Source organism: Schistocerca cancellata, chromosome 12 (genome assembly GCF_023864275.1).
Source record: "Schistocerca cancellata isolate TAMUIC-IGC-003103 chromosome 12, iqSchCanc2.1, whole genome shotgun sequence".
Lineage (NCBI taxonomy): Eukaryota > Metazoa > Arthropoda > Insecta > Orthoptera > Acrididae > Schistocerca > Schistocerca cancellata.
In genome coordinates this window covers 61932188-61955740 of record NC_064637.1, presented here as the reverse complement: position 1 = coordinate 61955740, position 23553 = coordinate 61932188, and the positions used below count along the sequence as shown (strand labels likewise).

At 44.5% G+C, this 23553-nt stretch overlaps 1 pseudogene; it reads right to left on the bottom strand.

Annotated features, from left to right (window-relative positions):
- Nucleotides 1-23022: 23022 nt before the first annotated feature.
- LOC126109950 (5S ribosomal RNA) lies at nucleotides 23023-23140 on the bottom strand (annotated as a pseudogene).
- Nucleotides 23141-23553: the final 413 nt, after the last annotated feature.

Genomic DNA, 23553 nt, shown 5'->3' with positions numbered 1-23553 from the left:
AGACAACAGGTGGACGAAGCTAGTACTGGAGTGGAGTCCGAGAGAGCACCGGAGGCCTAGAGGAAGACCACCAGACAGATGGGACAAAGACATCAAGAAGATCGCTGGTAACACCTGGCAGAGAACTGCCCAAGACCGTCACACTTGGAGAAGACTTCTGAAAGCCTACCTGAATCCACGACTCGAAGAGGCCACATCATCTAATGATTGAATTGTCTGATGATGATGATGATGACCACTCCCCTGACCTGGAAAAAATTCTTTTGACGCCCTCTACTTCCATCGCCCCACTTGTGCCGTGAAAATTTGCTTCCTTGGTATTGCCCTTACATCTACAATGTTTGGAGAGAATAGCAACATCAGTAACTTAGCGCTGGCATCGATTTGTTGTAGAATTATGGAACATATTTTGTTACGGGGCAGGTCCTGCCGCCTTGGTGCAGGTCTTATTACAATCGACGCCACATTGGGCGACCTGCGCGCCGGATGGGGATGAAATGATGATGAAGACAACACAACAACCAGGCCCTTAGCGGAGAAAATCCCCGACCCAGCCGGGAATCGAACCCGGGGCCCTTCGCACGCAGTCCGTGACGCTGACCATCAGAAGATCTCGCCAATTCATTATAAAATCCGAACTTGATTGGTGGTTTTGGCAAGTTCATAATTCCACATAACGTTGTTCCTGCAGCAACGCTCCTTCCTATGAAAAGAAAGCCATACACTAACCTAAAATTTATGTTCAAAATGGTTCAAATGGCTCTGAGCACTATGGGACTCAACTGCTGTGGTCATAAGTCCCCTAGAACTTAGAACTACTTAAACCTAACTAACCTAAGGACAGCACACAACACCCAGCCATCACGAGGCAGAGAAAATCCCTGACCCCGCCGGGAATCGAACCCGGGAACCCGGGCGGGGGAAGCGAGAACGCTACCACACGACCACGAGATGAGGGCTAAAATTTATGTCATGCACCTTGTTTCCACTATTATCACTACGGGAAATACTATCAGAATTATAAAACGAAATCTCTGCACCACATTTGTCACACTTCAAATACATTTTACATGCCAAATCAATGCGAGACATTATTTTCAATTAGAGCCCTGTTTCTTTGCAAACTTGGCATAACACAAGGCTTGGAACTTAAATAGTGGCAACTATTTATTTACAGCTCGTACAAAATAGAAACGTGTTTCAAAGTTTAACTGATCTTCATAATAGTCACCAGCATTGTGTATAACTCGTTGCCAGCGATGTGGATATCGTAGGATAGTCTTAGCAGAGCCAGTTGTGTTGACAGTTCGAACGGCGCGGTCTATTGCCCGACGAATTTGTAGCAGTTCTGAAGCGAATGCCGTGAAGTGTTTCCTTCAGTTTAGAAATCGACTTGAACTCACGAGGGCTTATGTCAGGGGAGTGCACTAGGTGGTATAGCACTTAGCAGCCCCATCAGTCAAACAAATCAGTAACAGCTTGCACTGTACGTGCTTGAGCATTGTCCTGCAAAATGATGGCCAGGTCATGCAGATAGTGTCATCACTTCTGTTTCTACGCTATTAATTTCTGGAACACAACCTACGACCACCTTAGAGACAGATGGGATGACACTGTCTGCAGGAGCTGACCATCATTTTGCAGGACAATGCTCAAACACGTACAGTGCAAGTTGTCACTGATTTGTTTGACTGATGGAGCTGCTAAGTGCTATATCACCTATTGCACTCCCCTGACTTAAGCCCTCGTGAGTTCGAGTCGATTTCTAAACTGAGGGAAACACTTCACGGCATTCGCTTCAGAACTGCTACAAATTCGTCGGGCAATAGACCGCGCCGTTCGAATTGTCAACACAACTGGCTCCGCTAAGAGTATCCTACGACTTCCACATCACTGGCAACGGGCTATACACAATGCTGGTGACTACTTTGGAGGTCAGTAAAAGTTTGAAACACGTATCCACATTGTACGAGCTGCAAATAAATAGTTGCCATTATTAAAGTTCCGACCATGTTTTAAAGCATTAGACAGCAAGAAAATGTTAATTATTGCATTCACATCATTACTGTCACTTCCACAGTTTTTTTTTTTTTTTGCTCTCAATAAGTTTCTTGCTGGAAGAAGTTTACTCACACAGATTTGGAGTCTTTATGAATCAGATGGAAACAACAACAAAGGATTTCTTCTTCCACTCATTGCGACTTTTCTTATACACTCCATTGCTGAAACGTGGCGTATTTATATCCATTAACCAAATACGTAAAACAGATACGAGAAAAATTCGACAAATACGCAAAATTGCTGAGCCAAACAACATGCACATAGCAAACCTCACAAGTCAACAAACACGGCGCTCCGTTTATGTTAACGGATGTGAACATTCACTTGTCACGGAGATCAAGGCCTACAACGTTGGAAAACAAAAAACTGGCAAATTCCGCCAAGAAACGCTGCCTTAAGCCAGGGAGCGGTGGTGTGAGAGAGAACACACGGACTCGCTACGGCCATTTACGCGGCGCGGCGCATCAACTTTGAAACTATTAAAAACGCACTTAAAATTCACTTAGAAGAGTGAAACTCGATTTGTTTTAATCGTAAAACTGCAAATAATTTTATAATGAAAAACCCCAAAAATGTTAATTTTGCTATTTTCATCGTTCCAGATCCCATTAAAAGTGGGTCCGATTTACTCTTGAAAAGAATTAGTTCCAATTTTGGCCACCAGGTGCCAGTCTGGCCTTGTGCACTGTCTGTATGACGCTTAGACGTCCGCGCAGTCATTTACAAGCCTAAACGCTGGTGAACAGTGTGGCTGTTAGTGAGACTGTTTCATGTGAACGGCACCGATTACGGTACCGTATTGAGACAGTATCTGTAGTGGACTGACCCGACAGCCAATCCACTATGACTTGTAGCCGAATAGCATGCGTTTAAGCTCACGCAGACTGGCGTGAGGTCTGGAACAATGTAAAGTAGTTGAGTCTAGTGAGAAAAGAACGTAGTTGCTGGAATACTTAACTTTAATCCATAATTGGTGTACATCGCTCTTGATGATACATAAGTACAATCTCAATATAAACTGGTAATGGCGCCTTTCTAAGTCGTAGCAAATGACGTAGCTGAAGGCTATGCTAACTATCGTCTCGGCAAATGAGAGCGTATTGGTCAGTGTAGCTTCGCTAGCAAAGTCGGCTGTACAACTGAGGCGAGTGCTAGGACGTCTCTAGACCTGCCGTGTGGCGGCGCTCGGTCTGCAATCACTGACAGTGGCGACACGCGGGTCCGACGTATACTAGCGGACCGCGGCCGATTTAAAGGCTACCACCTAGCAAGTGTGGTGTCTGGCGGTGACACCACAGTATCGCCATCTGAAAAGTCTGAAAAGAAAGATACTGTGCCATTAAACGGTACAAACAAGATGATAATGAAATTTGACAACACGGTTGAGCTTCGTGTGGCACCTGGAAGAGAAAGACGTCCTGTTCCGGTGGAAGTTGGAGACGAGGCCGCTGTTGCTGTTAACTGATCGTGCAGTGTTACGAGAATTGTCCATCACGTGGTCAACAGTACGGAAAGTTTTGCGGTCTATTTTAGACTACAACCCGTACAAGATACGTCTGGTACAATAGCTGAAGGCTGACGATCTGCAGCAACGTTCTGAATTCTCTCTTCGGTTCCTGGCACGGATCGACGTGACCGGCAAGTCATCTATGAAGTGGTGAGACACACTTCTCTCTACAGCGTGCAGTGAATACACAGAACTGCCAAATTTGGGGTACCATTAAAACCGCCTGTTGCGTACGAAGAGCCACTGCACTCGCCGTATGACTTTGTACAGCACCTGAGTCCTTCTGCGGAACAGTGCAACTGTTTGCAAACCACTGTTCCCACGAAAGATGGGGCAAGATCTCGTGTCCATCGCACTGTCACAGATCCGCTGACTGCAGCCTTCCACGAACCGAGGTCGGATTAAAGGGAGGGGGGGGGGAGGCTTAGGCCGGTATTACACTATCAAATTTCTTTGTCAAAGATTTGATCAAAGATGTGATCAAATATTCCGTCAAATATATTTGACAAAGATCTTTGACGTAGCGCTAGAAGGGGTATTACACTGTCATCAAAAAAAAAAAAAAAAAAAAAAAGAAAGGTTCAAATGACTCTGAGCACTATGGGACTTAACATCTATGGTCATCAGTCCCCTAGAACTTAGAACTACTTAAACCTAACTAACCTAAGGACAGCACACAACACCCAGCATCACGAGGCAGAGAAAATCCCTGACCCCGCCGGGATTCGAACCCGGGAACCCGGGCGTGGGAAGCGAGAACGCTACCGCACGACCACGAGATGCGGGCTACACTGTCATCAAATTTATCGTCAAAGTTCAAGATGGCTGACAACAACTTGTTATTAACCGCAGCAGTTGCACGTACCGCAATTGCATTGTGTGCACATGCGGAAAAGAAGTGGAGGAAAAAAAGGAACCATACATACGAGGTTGACAGTCTTAAATTCCCGGGATTACAACTTGATAATAAATTCAGTTGGGAGGAGCACACCACAGAACTGCAGAAACGCCTTAACAAATCTGCATTTGCAATTCGAGTGTTAATAGCAGACATAGGCAACATAAAAATAAAAAGCTTGCATACTTTGCCTACTTTCATGCCATAATGTCATATGGGATAATATTTTAGGGTAAATCTTCAAGTCAAACAAAAGTTTTCAGAGTCCAAAAACGTGTAACACGTATTATTTGTGGAGTAAATTCACGGACGTCCTGCAGAAACCTCTTCAAAGAACTGGGTATACTAACTACTGCCTCTCAGTGTATTTACTCCTTAATGAAATTTGCCCTAAATAATATATCTCTTTTTCCAACAAACAACTCAGTTCATACATACAATACCAGGTACAAAAATGATCTGCATAAGGACTTAAAAGCAATTACTTCAGTTCAAAAAGGGGTCCACTACTCAGGAACACTCATCTTCAATAAATTGCCAGCAAACATAAAAAATTTAGTTACAAATAAAGATCAGTTTAAAAGGAGCCTGAAAGACTTACTAGTGGTCATTCTACTCCATTGACGAAATTTTTAATAGAAACAAATTATGTATTTATTCATACTATTAGTATTGTTATTTCAGCTTTAAAAGATTGACATGTTCCACATCCACGAGGATCTCCTCAGCACGGATCTATGGAACGAAAAACTAATCTAATCTGGGTGAAGCCGCGGGTTTTACGACGACACGATAAAAGCATTCAACAAAACTCGTTACGTGAGCTTACACTGGATGACGTCAAGTCGTACATCAATTACTTAAGAATGGATGAGCATACATTTCTGTATGTGCTTGGTGAAGTGTATCCTCATATCACAAAGCACAATATTCACTTAAGAACTGCTACATCTGCAGAAGACACGCTCACTGTAACACTCCGATTCCTTGCTACAGGAGAGGGTTATGTTAGGTTAGGTTAGGTCAGGTCAGGTTAGGTCAGGTCAGGTCAGGTCTCCAATCTTCTTAATCTATTTCTGTATTCAGGGTGCCTCACATTGTAAAACGCCTCATCAGCTTCATACATCTCTATTAATTTTGTAGTTGTCGGCACACACCAATTTTATTTACCGGCAAAGTTTATAAAAACACTACAGACGACAGAACACTACAGCGATGCTAGCGCTCCATGTGGTAACATGTCACATTGCAGTGAAGTGTGAACAGAAGACAAGCGATTTCTTTGATCAAATCTACAGCGAGGCCCTAGATTTGATCAAATATTGGACGACATTTGACAAAGTCCCTATTACACCATCAAATATCTTTGACAAAGGATTTGGACAAAGATATTGGACAAAGAAATTTGATAGTGTAATACCGGTCTTAGATCCATTTGAAACATTTGAACCAAACTTCGCCGGGGAAGGTGCAAACTTCGTCTTGCGTATTTTGTTTATTTTTATCAGCACGAGCTGCACTGTATATTTCATATAGTTTGCGGTAGACGTGTACCTAAATCGCTATATTTACTCATTTTACTTTTGTTAAATAAATTGAAAATCACAAAATTGTAGAACCGAGAAAAACGCGTCTGTCACTTAGCGGAATTAAAGTTTCTACTGAACGATATAAAGCCGGCCACGGTGGCCGAGCGGTTCTAGGCGCTTCAGTCCGGAACCACGCGGATGCTACGGTCGCCGGTTCGCATCCTGCCTCGGGCATGGATGTGTGTGATGTCCTTAGGTTAATTAGGTTTGCATAGGTCTAAGTCTAGGGGACTGATGACTTCAAATGTTAAGTCCCATAGTGCTTAGAGCCATTTGAATTTTGAACGATACAAACAAGTCAAGGAAGACGAAATGAGAGCGGTGGCGGTTTTTGTCGAAACTTCAAAGGCGGTATCGGCCTTTCGACTTGTGTCAAAGGCGGCTGTGGGTACGGCGAATAGTCATACAAACAAATGTTGGTAAATAATAATGGCAGAATTGCTAACGTTTTAAGGTTTTCCGTTAAAGTTTAGAGTTGCACTGCAAAACACGACAAAACTGTATACAGTTTTTGTCGTGTTTTGTAGTACAACTGTATACATGTAACGTCGCGAAGCTTACAAATCGTCAAACCCTTCCACCACCATGCGCCATCCCCCCCAAACTTTGTCGACCCCCTCCGTTCCCCCTTAAGGTGTGACGCAATATGTGTGTATGGCCCCTTACGTGAGTAATATGAACCACTTGCAACCAGCAATAGGTAAAGTTACGAGTGGCTACTTCTGCATAAAGTCCTCAAACGTGAATGGCAATTTTCTGTGTGGGTAGTGGGCTGCCGTTGGGAGGCTGGATGGCCTCAGTGGAGAGCGAATAAGGTGAAGTAAATAAAGTCGTCTAACAAGGCGTGCACGACTTCACGTAGCGGAAATTGCTTCTTTCGAAGCGAGTTTGCGAGTAGTTTGCACAAGGCGTTGGCCTGGAACTGTATGAGAAGTCTTTTCCCGAGTTCAGAAGCACCGTATCAGCTGTCCACTGCACCCCTAAATTGCAAATGCAATTTGGACCACCTGCTACTGGTACCGAGGTCTGCAGTCCAAAGACTCGTTTGACGCAAGCACTACATGCTAATCATATTCAAGCCTCTTCGTTTCCGAATAACTACTGAAACCCAAATGCTTCTGAATACGCCTACTGTATTCATCCCTCGATATTTTCGTACAATTTTAATCACCGCACTCTCCCACCCCCCTCGAACTCCCTCTCCCACACACACATTTCTCTCTATGACCAAACTCAAGACTTTTTGATGCCCTAGTATGTGTCCTATCAACCGATTTCGTCTTCTAGTCGAGCTGTTGCATAGATTTATTTCTTCTAAATTCCGTATAGTACCTCGTCATTGGTTGTTTGGTCTGCCCGTTTACTCTCCGGCATTCTTCTGTAGCACCACATTTCTAAAGCTTCTATTCTCTTCTTGTCTAAACTATCTATCGTCCATTGTTTTCACTTCCATACATGGCTACACTCCATACAAATACTTTCTTCAGAAACGCTTTCCTTGCCATTGCCAGTCTACATTTTATATCCTCTCTACTTCGACCATCATCAGTTATTTTGCTCCCAAAATAGCAAAACTCATCTACTACTTTATGTGTCTCATTTCTAATTCCCTCACCATCACCTGACTTAATTCGACTACATTCCATTATCCTCGTTTTGCTTTTGTTGGTGTTCATCTTATATACTCCTTTCAAGACACCGTCCATTCCGTTCAACTGCTCTTCCAGGTCCTTTGCTGTCTCTGACAGAATTACAATGTCATCGGCAAACCTCAAAGTTTTTGTTTCTTCTCCATGGATTTTTATTCCTACTCCAACTTTTTCTTTTGTTTCCTTTTTGGAAATTTTGTGGTAAGTTTCTATGGGACCAAACTGCTAAGGTAATCGGTCCCTAGGCCAACACACTACTTAATCTAGCTTAAACTAACTTAGGCTAAGCACAACACACACATCCACGCCAGAGGGAGGACTGTAACCTCTGAGGGTGGTAACTGCAGGAACCGTGGCAAGATGCCATCGACCACACTGCTTGCTTCCTTTACTACTTGCTCAATATACGGATGGAATAACATCAGGGATAGGGTACAACCCTCTCTCACTATGGTGTGCGTACTGTAAGACCTTCGGTACATGCACCATCAGATTATTTGACCTGTCGCTCAAACGAAGTAGGTGAGAGTCAGCAATATGTCTCGTGGTCTTATCGTGGCGTGTTTATCTTCTGCCATAAGGTCAGACGATAGAAATGCCACTTGCACGCTTAGAGTAGCAGATTGACGGTGACCAAAATTGACAATCTGAAGTTCCTTTGGTATTGGTACGTTAATCTTATTCTCACATATATCTCTGATACTTGACAAAAGTGTCTATACATTTATCTTCATGGCTATGTACAGGAATATGGTAAGCTTATTAGGCACAGACTGAAACTTGACTATAGACTGGTACAAAGAAATGTAGAACTCGTACAGACTGGTACAAACTATTGCAGATTGGTACGGACTGATGCAGACAAATGCAGACTGACTAATCGGAGGTCTGAACACTCGTTATAATACCTCGCGCATCCAGGTATCACTGCGCGAGTGTGATCCGCGAGGAGAAATGGTTCTACGTTGGCAGCAAACTCATTGGCTGCGTTACATATTACTACGTGGATTGGCGAAAGGAGAATTTGGTCCGTCTCTAAGACAGCGCCATCTCGTAGCGCGGAGACGGACTAGCACTGCGCCTGTGCTGTTGTGCTTAGCGGGGCGCGCTCTAGTGGGAAAGTTGTGTACGCGCTGACTAAGCGGAACTATGTACACAACACTCACTTCCTTCTCAACCACAGCCTCCCTTTCGTGCCCCTCTACTCATATTACTGCCATCTGATTTCTGTACAAATTGTAAATAGCCTTTCGCTCCTTGTACACTCCTGGAAATCGAAAAAAGAACACATTGACACCGGTGTGTCAGACCCACCATACTTGCTCCGGACACTGCGAGAGGGCTGTACAAGCAATGATCACACGCACGGCACAGCGGACACACCAGGAACCGCGGTGTTGGCCGTCGAATGGCGCTAGCTGCGCAGCATTTGTGCACCGCCGCCGTCAGTGTCAGCCAGTTTGCCGTGGCATACGGAGCTCCATCGCAGTCTTTAACACTGGTAGCATGCCGCGACAGCGTGGACGTGAACCGTATGTGCAGTTGACGGACTTTGAGCGAGGGCGTATAGTGGGCATGCGGGAGGCCGGGTGGACGTACCGCCGAATTGCTCAACACGTGGGGCGTGAGGTCTCCACAGTACATCGATGTTGTCGCCAGTGGTCGGCGGAAGGTGCACGTGCCCGTCGACCTGGGACCGGACCGCAGCTACGCACGGATGCACGCCAAGACCGTAGGATCCTACACAGTGCCGTAGGGGACTGCACCGCCACTTCCCAGCAAATTAGGGACACTGTTGCTCCTGGGGTATCGGCGAGGACCATTCGCAACCGTCTCCATGAAGCTGGGCTACGGTCCCGCACACCGTTAGGCCGTCTTCCGCTCACGCCCCAACATCGTGCAGCCCGCCTCCAGTGGTGTCGCGACAGGCGTGAATGGAGGGACGAATGGAGACGTGTCGTCTTCAGCGATGAGAGTCGCTTCTGCCTTGGTGCCAATGATGGTCGTATGCGTGTTTGGCGCCGTGCAGGTGAGCGCCACAATCAGGACTGCATACCACCGAGGCACACAGGGCCAACACCCGGCATCATGGTGTGGGGAGCGATCTCCTACACTGGCCGTACACCACTGGTCATCGTCGAGGGGACACTGAATAGTGCACGGTACATCCAAACTGTCATCGAACCCATCGTTCTACCATTCCTAGACCGGCAAGGGAACTTGCTGTTCCAACAGCACGTCCGCATATATCCCGTGCCACCCAACGTGCTCTAGAAGGTGTAAGTCAACTACCCTGGCCAGAAAGATCTCCGGATCTGTCCCCCATTGAGCATGTTTGGGTCTGGATGAAGCGTCGTCTCACGCGGTCTGCACGTCCAGCACGAACGCTGGTCCAACTGAGGCGCCAGGTGGAAATGGCATGGCAAGCCGTTCCACAGGACTACATCTAGCATCTCTACGATCGTCTCCATGGGGAATAGCAGTCTGCATTGCTGCGAAAGGTGGATATACACTGTACTAGTGCCGACATTGTGCATGCTCTGTTGCCTGTGTCTATGTGCCTGTGGTTCTGTCAGTGTGATCATGTGATGTATCTGACCCCAGGAATGTGTCAATAAAGTTTCCCCTTCCTGGGACAATGAATTCACGGTGTTCTTATTTCAATTTCCAGGAGTGTATTTTACCCTTGCCACCTTTAGAATTTGAAAGAGAGTATTTCAGTCAACATTGTCAAAAGCTTTCTTTAAGTCTACAAATGCTAGAAACGTAGATTTGCCTATCCATCTTCTAAGATAAGTCGTAGGGTCAGTATTGTTTCACGTGTTCCAGCATTTCTATGGAATCCAAACTGATCTTCCCTTAGATCGGCTTCTACCAGTTTTTCCATTCGTAAAGAAATCTTGTTAGTATTTTGCAGCCGTGACTTATTAAACTGGTAGTTCGGTAATTTTCATACCTGTCAACACCTGCTTTCTTTGGGATAGGGCGGCCGGAGTGGCCGTGCGGTTCTAGGCGCTACAGTCTGGAACCGAGCGACCGCTACAGTCGCAGTTTCGAATCCTGCCTCGGGCATGGATGTGTGTGATGTCCTTAGGTTAGTTAGGTTTAATTAGTTCTAAGTTCTAAGTGACTGATGACCTCAGAAGTTAAGTCGCATAGTGCTCAGAACCATTTGAACCATTTCTTTTTGGGATTGGAATTATTATATTCTTCTTGAAGTCTGAGGGTATTTTGCTGTCTCATACATTTTGCTCACCAGATGGTAGAGTTTTGTCAGGACAGGATCTCCCGAGGCTATCAGTAGTTCTAATGGAATGTTGTCTACTCCCGGGGCCTTGTTTCGATTTGCCTCTTTCAGTGCTCTGTCAAGTTCTTCGCGCAGTATCATATCTCCCATTTCATCTACGTCCTCTTCCATTTCTGTGATAATGCCCTCAACTAAATCGCCCTTCTATAGATCCTCTATATACTCCTTCCACCTTTCTGCCTTCCCTGCTTTGCTTAGAACTGAGCTCTTGGTATTCGTACAAGTGGTTCTCTTCTCTTACCTTTTACCACTGTGTTATCTGACTGTTTTCCCTGATGATAAGTTCATCAACCGGATTCCAATGAGTCTCCTCGATTGTCGTCCACCCCGAGCGCTGTCACACACGTAGAAGTTAGCACCACTGCTGCCTTCATTACGAGCATGGTAACTCAATGCCCCACAAAACGGATGTCGCTACAATCATTACTGCACACGGCTGTCATTCCTCTATGGTTTTAGATTGGAGAACAGCCCTCTAGCGGCAGAGAGGCCTGCAACTCGAGTCATTGGAGCGGGAAGTGCGACATGACGTGTAATACCTCACCTAGCCCGCCGGCTTAGCCGTGCGGTCTAACGCAGCATGGCTTTCCGGAGTGGGAAGGAGCGCCTGGTCTCCGGCACGAATCCGCACGGCGGACTTGTGTCGAGGTCCGGTGAGCCGGCCAGTGTGTGGATGGTTTTTAGGCGGTTTTCCATCTGCCTCGGCGAATGCAGGCTGGTTCCCCTTATTCCGCCTCAGCTACACTATGTCGGCGATTGCTGCGCAAACAAGTTCTCCACGTACGCGTACGCCACCATTACTCTACCACTCAAACATAGGGGCTACACTCGTCTGGTGTGAGACGTTCCCTGGTGGGGTCCACCGGGGGCCGAACCGCACAATAACCCTGAAAGAGTGGCTCGGTGTGGGGCGACGGAGGGGTGGACTGCGGTAGTTGTCGTGGGGTTGTGGACCACTGTGGCTGCGGGGGGACGGAGCCTCTCCGTCGTTTCTAGGTCCCCGCTTAAGGGGCTCCGGAACGCCGTATACTTGCAATGTTAAAATAACGCTTATAAATTACATCTTTCCTCGCAAAGTATTTGAGGTAGGAAGTTGAACTTTTTACAGATTATTTATTGGAATATGGGCTACAACTTAACATAGGGATTTTACAAAATTTTAGTTCAGTTATTAAAGATGATTTTTTTTTTCAATTGTAATGAAAATTCACAACATTTTTTTGCAATTTTTTATTTATATATTCAAAAATATACAGTTTTTTGGAAAAAGGCTGTGTTAAATTATGCAGAAGGTACTGTGTAACATTTACTGAAAGTTTGAAACAAATACGTTTGGAAGATCCTTAGAAAACATGTAATTAGTATGAGAAAATAAAAGTTTTGGGAATCGAGCGACAAAGATTGGATTAACTTTTTAGTGCATTCCAGGTCCATAGGATGGATTATCTTCATCCTCTGCAAACTCCTCCTCCAGCTTCCTCTTGTTCCTCCTCCTGTTTACTCTTGCTTGTATTTCTAGACTCTTTACAGCCCTGTCTGCAGCCCGAAGGCGTTCCTTGTCTAAAGCAAGCATCGCTCGTACCATGTTAGAATGTTATTATTTACAGTAATAACACATACCTTTGGCTTTCCAACATTTCTCCTTTTTTTAAAAGCCTTCAGAGGATTTCTAATAACTTTACTTTTACTCATTATTATACTTCAACAAAACAGAGACTCAAGAAACAGGATTAATTACGAATATTTTGGAGATAACGACAGAGTAAATAAACATGAAACAATCGACAATTACACCAGCGATATATATTGAACCATCACAGGTTAGCCACAACACATACTTTATCTCACATCACTAAAATGTACCTGATGAACACGGACGTTAATAATAACACCATTTGACAGCAGTTTAACAGCGCCACAGTGGGTCACGCCCATGTAGAACACATTTCAAAAAAAAATTTAAAAATAGTTGTAGTCTTCGGAATTGAATAAATTATATATCTATTAAAAGGTAATAGTCTGCAGATTCAGAAAACGCAAAAAAGTAAAAATTGAACTTTTCATGATTTTGAGCCTTTCCGGAGCCCCTTAACATACAACGCACAATACCTCACCTGACACTGAGAACAGAATAAAAATTGCGGAGGCATTAGTTTTCAGCAGACCTATGTATATACTCTGTATTTCTGCCCTTTACATTTTGTTGCCCAAATAGAAGAACTCAGCTGCTACTCCAGTGTCTCATTTCATCACGTATCCCCTCATCACCACCAGATGTATTTCGAATACATTCTGTCAGCCATTTTTCACTTTTTCGATTTTCAAAAAGAAGGAAGGAAGATTGGGTTTAACGTCCCATCGACATCGATGTCATTAGAGATGGAACACAAGCGCGGATTGTGTCAATGGCCGCGTCCTTTCATAGGAAGCATCCCGGCATTGACCTGGAGCTATTTAGCGAAATCACAGAAAACCTAAATCTGGATGGCCGGACTCGGGATTGTACCGTTCTCCCAAAAGCGAGTTCAATGTTCAAACCACTGCGCCACCTCGCTCGGTGTCGATTTTTGTCTTATGATCTCTTTTCAACACACTGTCCTTTATTCTAACTCTTTTGTCGTGTCTCACAGAAATGGAACGCCATCGAAATTTTAATTTATGCCCCGGCCTAGTAATAACAAACAAGGTAGGTGTTAAGATGCAAAGGAATTACAGACATTAACTGCGAGCGAGCATCCTTTGAAATCAGTGGGGAAAGTTGAAAATTTTTCCCCATACCTAGGGCGTAAAGGAAGGGGCCAGGGGGCAGAGTGGGCAGGGAGCGCAACCCGAGACCTGGCCACGGTATTCCGTCACACCTTGAGGAGATAGGAGTGGAGTACGTGGAAAACCAAGAACGAAGACAGATACAGTGTAAAGTTTGGAAGGTAGGAGACGAGATACTGGCAGAAGTAAAGCTGTGAGGACCGGGCGTGAGTCGGGCTTCGGTAGCCCAGATGGTAGAGCACTTGTCCGCGAAAGGCAAAGCTGCCGAGTTCGAGTCTCGGTCGGGCACACAGTTTTGGTCTGTCAGGATGTTTCACAGATACAGTAGTTTACACCGATTGAGCAAGAACTGTGTTACTTTTCATTTTATTTATTTATTTATTTTTATGTATACATGAGGACTTCTAGTCAGGTGAATACAGGGTTATGAATACAAAATCAAATAGGGATAATGCAGGAGTAGTTTTAATAATGAACAAAAATATATGCATGCGGATAAGCTACTCCGAACGACAAAGTGAACTCACCCACCACAGTAGAACAAGTTTATATGCCAAGTAGCTCCGCAAATGGGGAGGAAGTTGAGGAAATGTATGGTGAGGCAAGAGAAATTATTCAGATAGTTAAGGGAGAGGAAAATTTAATAGTCAAGGGGGGACTGGAATTTGACAGTAGGAAAAGGAAGAGAAGGAAAAGTAGTAGGTGGATATGGACTGAGTGGTAGAATTCTGCATGGAGCATAATTTAATTATGCTGAGAGTTTTTCTATTTGGGCAACAAAATAACTCTTAAGGGCAGAAGTATAGAGGATATACACGGGTGTACTGAAAGGCAATGCCTCCGTAATTTTTATTCTGTTTACAATGTCGGGTAAGGTATTACACGTCACGCCGCACTTCCCGCTCCAGTGACTCGAGTCGCAGGCGTCTCTGCCGCTAGAGGGCTCCGGATTGTAGCGCGCAACACGGCCGTGTGTAACGTAACTACGTCGGTTCGTGAGAAACGGCGTGCTGTGAACTTCGACCATAGATACTAGTAGACTGGCCTCGCTGTGCAGAAGCTATAGGGCTGGTGTGGCTCCAACATAAACCACGTGACTGTTGGCAAAACGTGGCGGGATTTCAAATCAGCGTTCTGCCATCATTTGTTTGTGTCGTATATTACCCACATTTCTCAATTGACTGCCAAACGCTTCCAACAAAAATTACTTTTTTATTTGCGTAAACTTATGTCAGAACTAGATTTGACCTGGATTTATTCACAGCACCAGAAGAAGTAAAAACTTTGAGGTTCGCCGATGACATTGTAATTCTGTCAGAGACAGCAAAGGACTTGGAAGAGCAGTTGAACGGAATGGACAGTGTCTTGAAAGGAGGATATAAGATGAACATCAACAAAAGCAAAACGAGGATAATGGAATGTAGTCAAATTAAGTCGGGTGATGCTGAGGGAATTAGATTAGGAAATGAGACACTTAAAGTAGTAAAGGAGTTTTGCTATTTAGGGAGTAAAATAACCGATGATGGTCGAAGTAGAGAGGATATAAAATGTAGACTGGCAATGGCAAGGAAAGCGTTTCTCAAGAAGAGGAATTTGTTAACATCGAGTATAGATTTAAGTGTCAGGAAGTCGTTTCTGAAAGTATTTGTATGAAGTGTAGCCATGTATGGAAGTGAAACATGGACGATAACTAGTTTGGACAAGAAGAGAATAGAAGCTTTCGAAATGTGGTGCTACAGAAGAATGCTGAAGATAAGGTGGGTAGATCACGTAACTAATGAGGAGGTATTGAATAGGATTGGGGAGAAGAGAAGTTTGTGGCACAACTTGACTAGAAGAAGGGATAGGTTGGTAGGACATGTTTTGAGGCATCAAGGGATCACAAATTTAGCATTAGAGGGCAGTGTGGAGGGTAAAAGTCGTAGAGGGAGACCAAGAGATGAATACACTAAGCAGATTCAGAAGGATGTAGGTTGCAGTAGATACTGGGAGATGAAGAAGCTTGCACAGGATAGAGTAGCATGGAGAGCTGCATCAAACCAGTCTCAGGACTGAAGACCACAACAACAACAACCATTTATAAAATCTAACAAATACATCGAACGCCCCTCTGGTGGGCAGCGGGACGAAATTACTATAAACTATCAGTTAAAGTAAAATGTCGTTAAAATTCTTTTAAACAGTAAGAGTGGGCTCGTGTCAAAACTTTAAACATTGGATTCGCAGCGTTTTGAGGTCTAGTCACTTATAAAAGAAAATGGTATATGGGAATTATGTCAACTATAGGTGCCAAAATTGTCGACTTTAGGAGCAGGTCCATTTTAGAGTATCAATTTTAGGTGCACTTCAAAGGTTCAGTTCCTACTATTTTTACAAAAGTTTAAACTATCAGTTTTAAAAAATGATATTTTAGATGAAAGGTGAGACTTTGAAGTTTCAGAAAATAATTTTGGAGCCTACATTTATTTAATAGTATTAGAAGGTAGAAAAAAATTCTCTTCATGTGCCGACTACAGGTGCTCTTACCTTATTATAATCTCACTTGTATATACAAAAAGGCGCGTATGTGCAGATGGCTTAAAGTTTTTCCTTTTCAGGGCCTGTACCCAAAGCTGCCTTCGGTTTTCATCCTTAGGGAATCTATGAGTAGGAACGAGAAACAATTATACTTACTTCTGTAACCGAATTATCACAGATACTTTCCAAAATGTAATATGAGTCTGACTTTACAGGCATCACTTTCAGCACACTAATTTACGTGATACTCTATTTCAAGTGTAAAAAACATATAAAAGTCACTTCAGCAGATTTCAATAAACGCATTTGCGCTATCATAGAAACACTTACACGTGAAATGTAACGCCATTTTCCCCGACAAAACGCTGAGTACAGCCATAAGCGCAACACGAAACAACCATGTTTTGCCAACATTCACGTGACTTTAGCCCAGAGATGTTGGAGCCAAGAAAATGACCTCAGGGCCAGTCTATTATATTTATGGTCGAAGGCTGTGAACGAATTTCTAATCGCAGAAAACGTGCCTCCAATCTAAAGCCATACAGGAATGACAGCTGCGTGTGGTAATGATTGTAGCGACGTCCCTCATGTGAGGTATTGGCTTCTCCGTGCTCATAATGAAAGAAGGTTGTATACATGGAAGAGACCTGTAGACACCAGAAGGTTTCGGATAGATTATACGAGGCGTGTTTTTTTAAGTAAGTACCGTTTTCAAATTAATTCCGTCAATATTGAGGCACTTGTCATAACGTTGTACCAGTTTTTGAATACCCTCCTCATAGAAGTCTGCCGCCTGGCTTGTTAACAACTGCATCGCCACCGTTTTGAAGACGCTGACCGCCCAGGTGTTTCTTCAAGTGCAGGGACAGATGGTAGTCACTGGGCGCAAGATCGGGGCTGCACGGATGATGATCTAGAGTTTCCCGTCGAAAAGATGTGATGAGATCTTTGGTGTGATTCGCCACATGCGGACGGGCATTGTCTTGCAGCAAAACGATGTCCTTGCTCGACTTCCATGGACTGTTGCTTTGATTCTGGTGTGACATAGGCCACCCATGTTTCATCGCCTCTAACAGTTTGGCTTAAGAAATCATCACCGTCGTTGTGGTACCGCTCAGGGAAAGTCAATGCACTGTCTAAACGTTTGGTTTTGTTCACATCCGTCAACATTTTCGGCACCCAACGTGCGCACAATTTTCGGTAATACAAGTGCTCAGTCACAGTGCCATACAAAACACTACGACTAACATTAGGAAAGCCCGCATCTCGTGGTCGTGCGGTAGCGTTCTCGCTTCCCACGCCCGGGTTCCCGGGTTCGATTCCCGGCGGGGTCAGGGATTTTCTCTGCCTCGTGATGGCTGGGTGTTGTGTGATGTCCTTAGGTTAGTTAGGTTTAAGTAGTTCTAAGTTCTAGGGGACTGATGACCTAAGATGTTAAGTCCCATAGTGCTCAGAGCCATTTGAACCATTTGAACATTAGGAAAGTCATCCCGCAAGGAGGAAATCGTAAAGCGTCTGTTTTCTCTCACCTTATTGTCCACTTCCTGCACCAAATTTTCATTAACGACTGAAGGACGCCCACTTCGTTGTTCAACATGCACATTTGTGAGGCCATCTTTAAATGCTCTCACCCACTTTCTTACCATTCCACCACTCATAATGTTTTCTCCGTAAACCGCGCAGATCTCACGATGAATATCGATCGCTTTTAGGCCTTTAGCACTAAGAAATCTTATAATAGCCCATACTTCACAGGCGGCGGGACTCACGAGTATCGGAGGCACCTTAAACACTCAATACGCAACGTATACAAGGAAGAACCAGACTGTAATGGCGTCAGTGCGTAGATTAAGGTAAAAATAAAATTACTGAGATATCTTAGCAAGTCTTTTTTTAATTTCAAAACGGCACTTACTTAAAAAAACACGCATCGTACAATGGTAAGACAGAGATTTAGGAACCATTGTGCACAGAGCTGTATTATAACCACTACAAGGTGAGTCAGCGAGAGAAGTGAATTGGATACAACATTACCAATTACTATGGCAGGATAGGGCTCTAGGGCACGATATATTAGCAACAGTACCACTCTCAAGGAGGAAACCAATACGTGCTGTAACTGTGGCTGCATAGTACAGCGTGTATTACACCACAGTCGCTGTAACAAAGTATGACTGGAAGGTCTTCAGCATGGAAACCATGCATTTTCGGACATAAGTTCATTAGACTTTTTTGTTCCATGTTCTCTCATCGAGCAATCCCTGGAGTTTGTACACCTTGGGAAAAATCATCCTGTCCCATCGAGAGCGTTACTTATGCCACACTCCTTGACGCATGTAACAGTAATGTCCTCTCTCGCTCTAGACCACCAATGATTTATTCGCAGACACTCTTGTTTGATTGTACGTCGTTTTAAAGCTCCCTTCGGCGTGAATTCATGTTGGGTTTCGTCCATCATCCATTTGTTCCATTCGTCTCTCATATACACTTTGAACGATTTATTTGTCGAGACATCAAGAGGTCGCGATTGCGAAGTGAATCCTCCCGAAATAACGGAAAACTTTGTATTTTCCTGTCTCAGTTTCACTTCCACAGAATTTTTCAAATGACGGTTAAACAGTTACAGTAGCTGACGCATCCACAGCGCCTCGGGCGACATCGCCATCATCCAGATGATGCAAGCTCTGATGATGGCCCGTAATTAAAAGGCCGAAACCCGTCAGTAGTTAACATCGGCTGCGATCAAGACTGCATTTAAATTATGTTACTGCTAAACTGGTCTAGCACGAGAAGAGAACTCTTCTTCACTGAAGCACCTCTCTCGCACTCGGTTAATCCACAATTTCATACCAGCCGCGTCCATCCAGCCTTTGTTGTGTGCGTGAACAACACCTGGAGGTATTTTAGAAGTTTTTGGCGTTGTTCTGCACTCGAAAATGACCGTCGGAGTAATTTTAGTACCGTTAGCACAACAAGGAAGGCCAACAGGTGTAGCGCATTTTTTCATGTCCACTTGTTGTAATCACAGGTTTAGTACCTTTCTTGGCAACAGTTCCGTTATTTGGCACATCAACTGTCAGCGGAGTTTCGTCCACATTCGCCATTTGGCTTCGCTCCACAGTGGTTTCCTTTCGATGTTGAATAATAAAGCGAGAATTTTCTCTTCAAACTCTTGCGGCATTTTCTGAGGCTTCATAAACTCCACCTTTAAGGTTCTTAAGCTTCATTGCAGCGCTAGCGTACGACCGTGTATTTGAATAATTTTTGTATTAATTCCAATGCCATTTTGACGGTGTCCTTGAATCCAATTCAACACGTCGTCTCCTAGTTTCGGCCACTTTGCATTCGTCCTCTATTTGCGTATTTAATCTGCCTCATTTTTTCAATTCTCCTGCACTAGCCCGACAAACTTGAAAGTTTATTTTACTGTTGGTGGAGAGCCGAAATGCTGCTCAGCTGTTCGGTTTTCACGTTGTTTTGCATACGCCGTTACTTTCAACTTGTAGCCCCCATCGTACAGCACAGGCCATTAAAATTGCTACACCAAGAAGAAATACAGATGATACACGTGTATTCATTGGACAAATATATTATACTAGAACTGACATGTGGTACATTTTCACGCAATTTGGGTGCACATATCCTGAGAAATCAGTACCCAGAAAAACCATCTCTGGCCGTAATAACGGCCTTGATACGCCTGGGCATTGAATCAAACAGAGCTTGGATGGCGTGTACAGTTACAGCTGCAATGCAGTTTCAACACGATACAGCAGTTCTTCAAGAGTAGTGACTGGCGTATTGTGACGAGACAGTTGCTCGGTCACCATTAACCAGACGTTTTCAGTTGCTGAGAGATCTGGAAAATGTGCTGGCCAGGGCAGCAGTCGAATATTTTCTGTATCCAGAAAGGCCCGTACAGGACCTGCAACATGCGGTCGTGCATTATCTTGCTGAAATGTAGGGTTTCGCAAGGATCGAATGAAGGGTAGAGCCACGGGTCGTAACACGTCTGAAATGTAACGTCCACTTTTCAAAGTGCCGTCAGTGCGAACAAGAGGTGACCGAGACGTGTAACCAATGGCACCGTATACTATCAGGCGGGTGATACGCCAGTATGGCGATGACGAATACACCAATATTCTGCTAACAGTCATTGGATCTCGACTAACGCGAGCAGCAATGTCGCGATACGATAAATCGCAATCGCGATAGGCTACAATCCGACCTTTATCCAAGTCGGAAACGTGACGGTACGCATTTCTCCCCCTTACACGAGGCATCACAACAACATTTTACCAGGCAACGCCGGTCAACATCTGTTTGTGTATGAGAAATCGGTTGGAAACTTTCCTCATGTCAGCACGTTGTAGGTGTTGCCAGCGGCGGCAGCCTTTTGTGAATGCTCTGAAAAGCTAATCATTTGCATATCACAGCGTCTTCTTCCTGTCGGTTAAATTTCGCGTCTGTAGCACGTCATCTTCGTGGTGTAGCAATTTTAATGGCCAGTAGCGTATAATTCTTTACAATGTAGTCCGACGAACTTCATATTTCTAGGCAAGTAACAAAATTTCGATATTCACTCCCTGTGAGTCCGTTATTATTATTACAACATCTAAATTCGTGAGATGGGTAAAACTTTTTAAAAATTTATGAGATACAAGAAGACACGTGCTGTATACACTTATCAGTTGTTGTTGTTGTGGTCTTCAGTCCAGAGACTGGTTTGATGCAGCTCTCCATGCTACTCTATCCTGTGCAAGCTTCTTCATCTCCCAGTACCTACCGCAACCTACATCCTTCTGAATGTGCTTAGTGTATTCATCTCTTGGTCTCCCTCTACGATTTTTACCCTCCACGCTGCCCTCCAATACTAAATTGGTGATCACTTGACGCCTCAGAACATGTCCTACCTATCGATCCCTTCTTCTACTCAAGTTGTGCCACAAACTTCTCCCCAATCCTATTCAATACTTCCTCATTAATTATGTGATCTACCCATCTAATCTTCAGCATTCTTCTGTAGCAGCACATTTCAAAAGCTTCTATTCTCTTCTTGTCCAAACTATTTATCGTCCATGTTTCACTTCCATACATGGGTACACTCCATACAAATACTTTCAGGAACGACTTCCTGACATTTAAATCTATACTCGATGTTAACAAATTTCTCTTCTTCAGAAACGCTTTCCTTGCCATTGCCAGTTGATATGGCTTAAGTATTTTTATCTTTATATCTCCCTTTATTAAAACATAACAAGTATATTGTTCATCATTTTTACTAAAGAGTTGATAGATGGCACCAAATGTCAGTCAGATGCATGGTTGGTGCAATTTGGCTATGCCGCTATAGATATAGAGGGTACTAACCTCATTATCCTTTTTCTTGTAAATACAAAGCAACCCCGATCAACAGGGACATACATGCATTGAACGAAAAAATTAGTGGTATGTAATATACAAACCATATGAGTTAATCCATTACTTGTAACTTATTATGACATCGTCTATGTACTTCTTGTATTCTTAGCATTGAGAATGGCTAGCTTATAGCCGAAATCTAGATCTGCATAGTAAAATTTAAGAAGGACGGCTTATTGCTGCAATCTATAATTTACAATTTACGCCGGCCGGTGTGGCCGTGCGATTCTAGGCGCTTCAGTGTGGAACCGCGCGACCGCTACGGTTCGCAGGTTCGAATCCTGCCTCGGGCATGGACGTGTGTGATGTCCTTAGGTTAGTTAGGTTTAAGTAGTTCTAAGTTCTAGGGGACTGATGACCTCAGATGTTAAGTCCCATAGTGCTCAGAGCCATTTGAACCATTTTGAACAAGACACCGCTTGGGAATAAGGTAGAAGTGACAACTTTACGTCAGTATGAGTACTATCCGTCGTTACATTAATTGTAATTTTGTGAGTGGTTAGCGGGTATTTGTCGCGTTAGTGGAAGGCCTCCAGTGTAAAGCGATCTAGGGCGTGTAACAAGACGCGCCCGACTTCACATTATGAAAAGTGTTCCTTTCGAGACGGGTCGCGAGACGATAAATATCTTTTCGACGGCTTTATTGTCGTGGCCGGCTGCAGAAAGAGACGAGATGGAGCGTGGCGTAAAAAGATTAGGCCTGCGAGGCGGGACTGGTTGTTTGGAGGTCGGCCGGTTGCCCCCGTGTGTGTGTGTGTGCGTGTGTGTGTGTGTGCGGGCCGTGAAACAAGTTCTGGCTGCAGCGGCACATCGCAGCTGCACCCGGCGGCCTTCCTCTTGAGCACAACACGTCACAGCAAAAGCTCGAACCAGACCCAACTTTCTCCGCCTGCTGAGATCCAGGAAGAACGCCGCAGACACACAAACACAATGGTTCACACCTGCGAGTCTTTCGTTCGCCCCGTACTAAAGTACGCTGCACCAGTACGGATGGCAAACAGGACAACAGCGGGGAAGATAATGGCGACAGAAAGAAAAAAATATTACAAATCGCGGGAAAGATGAATGCAAGGACCAGAAACGAATTAGTTCACCACAACGTGAAAGTACACCGTCTTCAGGCCACGAGTGGCCTACCGGGACCATCCGACCGCCGTGTCATCCTCAGGGGAGGACGCAGATAGGAGGGGCGTGTGGTCAGCACACCGCTCTCCCGTCGTTACGGTGGTTGTCTTTGACCGAGGCCGCTACTACTCGGTCGAGTAGCTCCTCAATTGGCACCACGAGGCTGAGTGCACCCCGAAAAATGGCAACAGCGCATGGCGGCCCGCATGGTCACCCATCCAAGTGCCGACCACGCCCGACAGCGCTTAACTTCGGTGATCTCACGGGAACCGGTGTATCCACTGCGGCAAGGCCGTTGCCCAAAACGTAAAAGTACGATCTTTAAAGAAAAGATGGCTCGAACTAACCGCCAAAATTGACTTCAGCCAATTACAGAACAAAAGAGCGACACCAGAACTCCTACAAAGACAATACACAGTTCTCATGTACCCAAAAACGAAATATCCCTATCTGACAACAATCATTAAAACTTGCACAAAGGCAACCGATACAAAACAAATTTTACCATCACAGATATATAAGGCGTGCCAGCCGCTGTGGACGAGCGGTTCTAGGCCCTTCAGTCGGGAACCGCGCTGCTGCTACGGTCGCAGGTTCGAACCCTGCGTCGGGCATGGATGTGTGTGTTGTCCTTAGGTTAGTTAGGTTTAAGTAGTTCTAAGTCTAGGGGACTGATGACCTCAGATGTTAAGTCTCATAGTGCTTAAAATGGT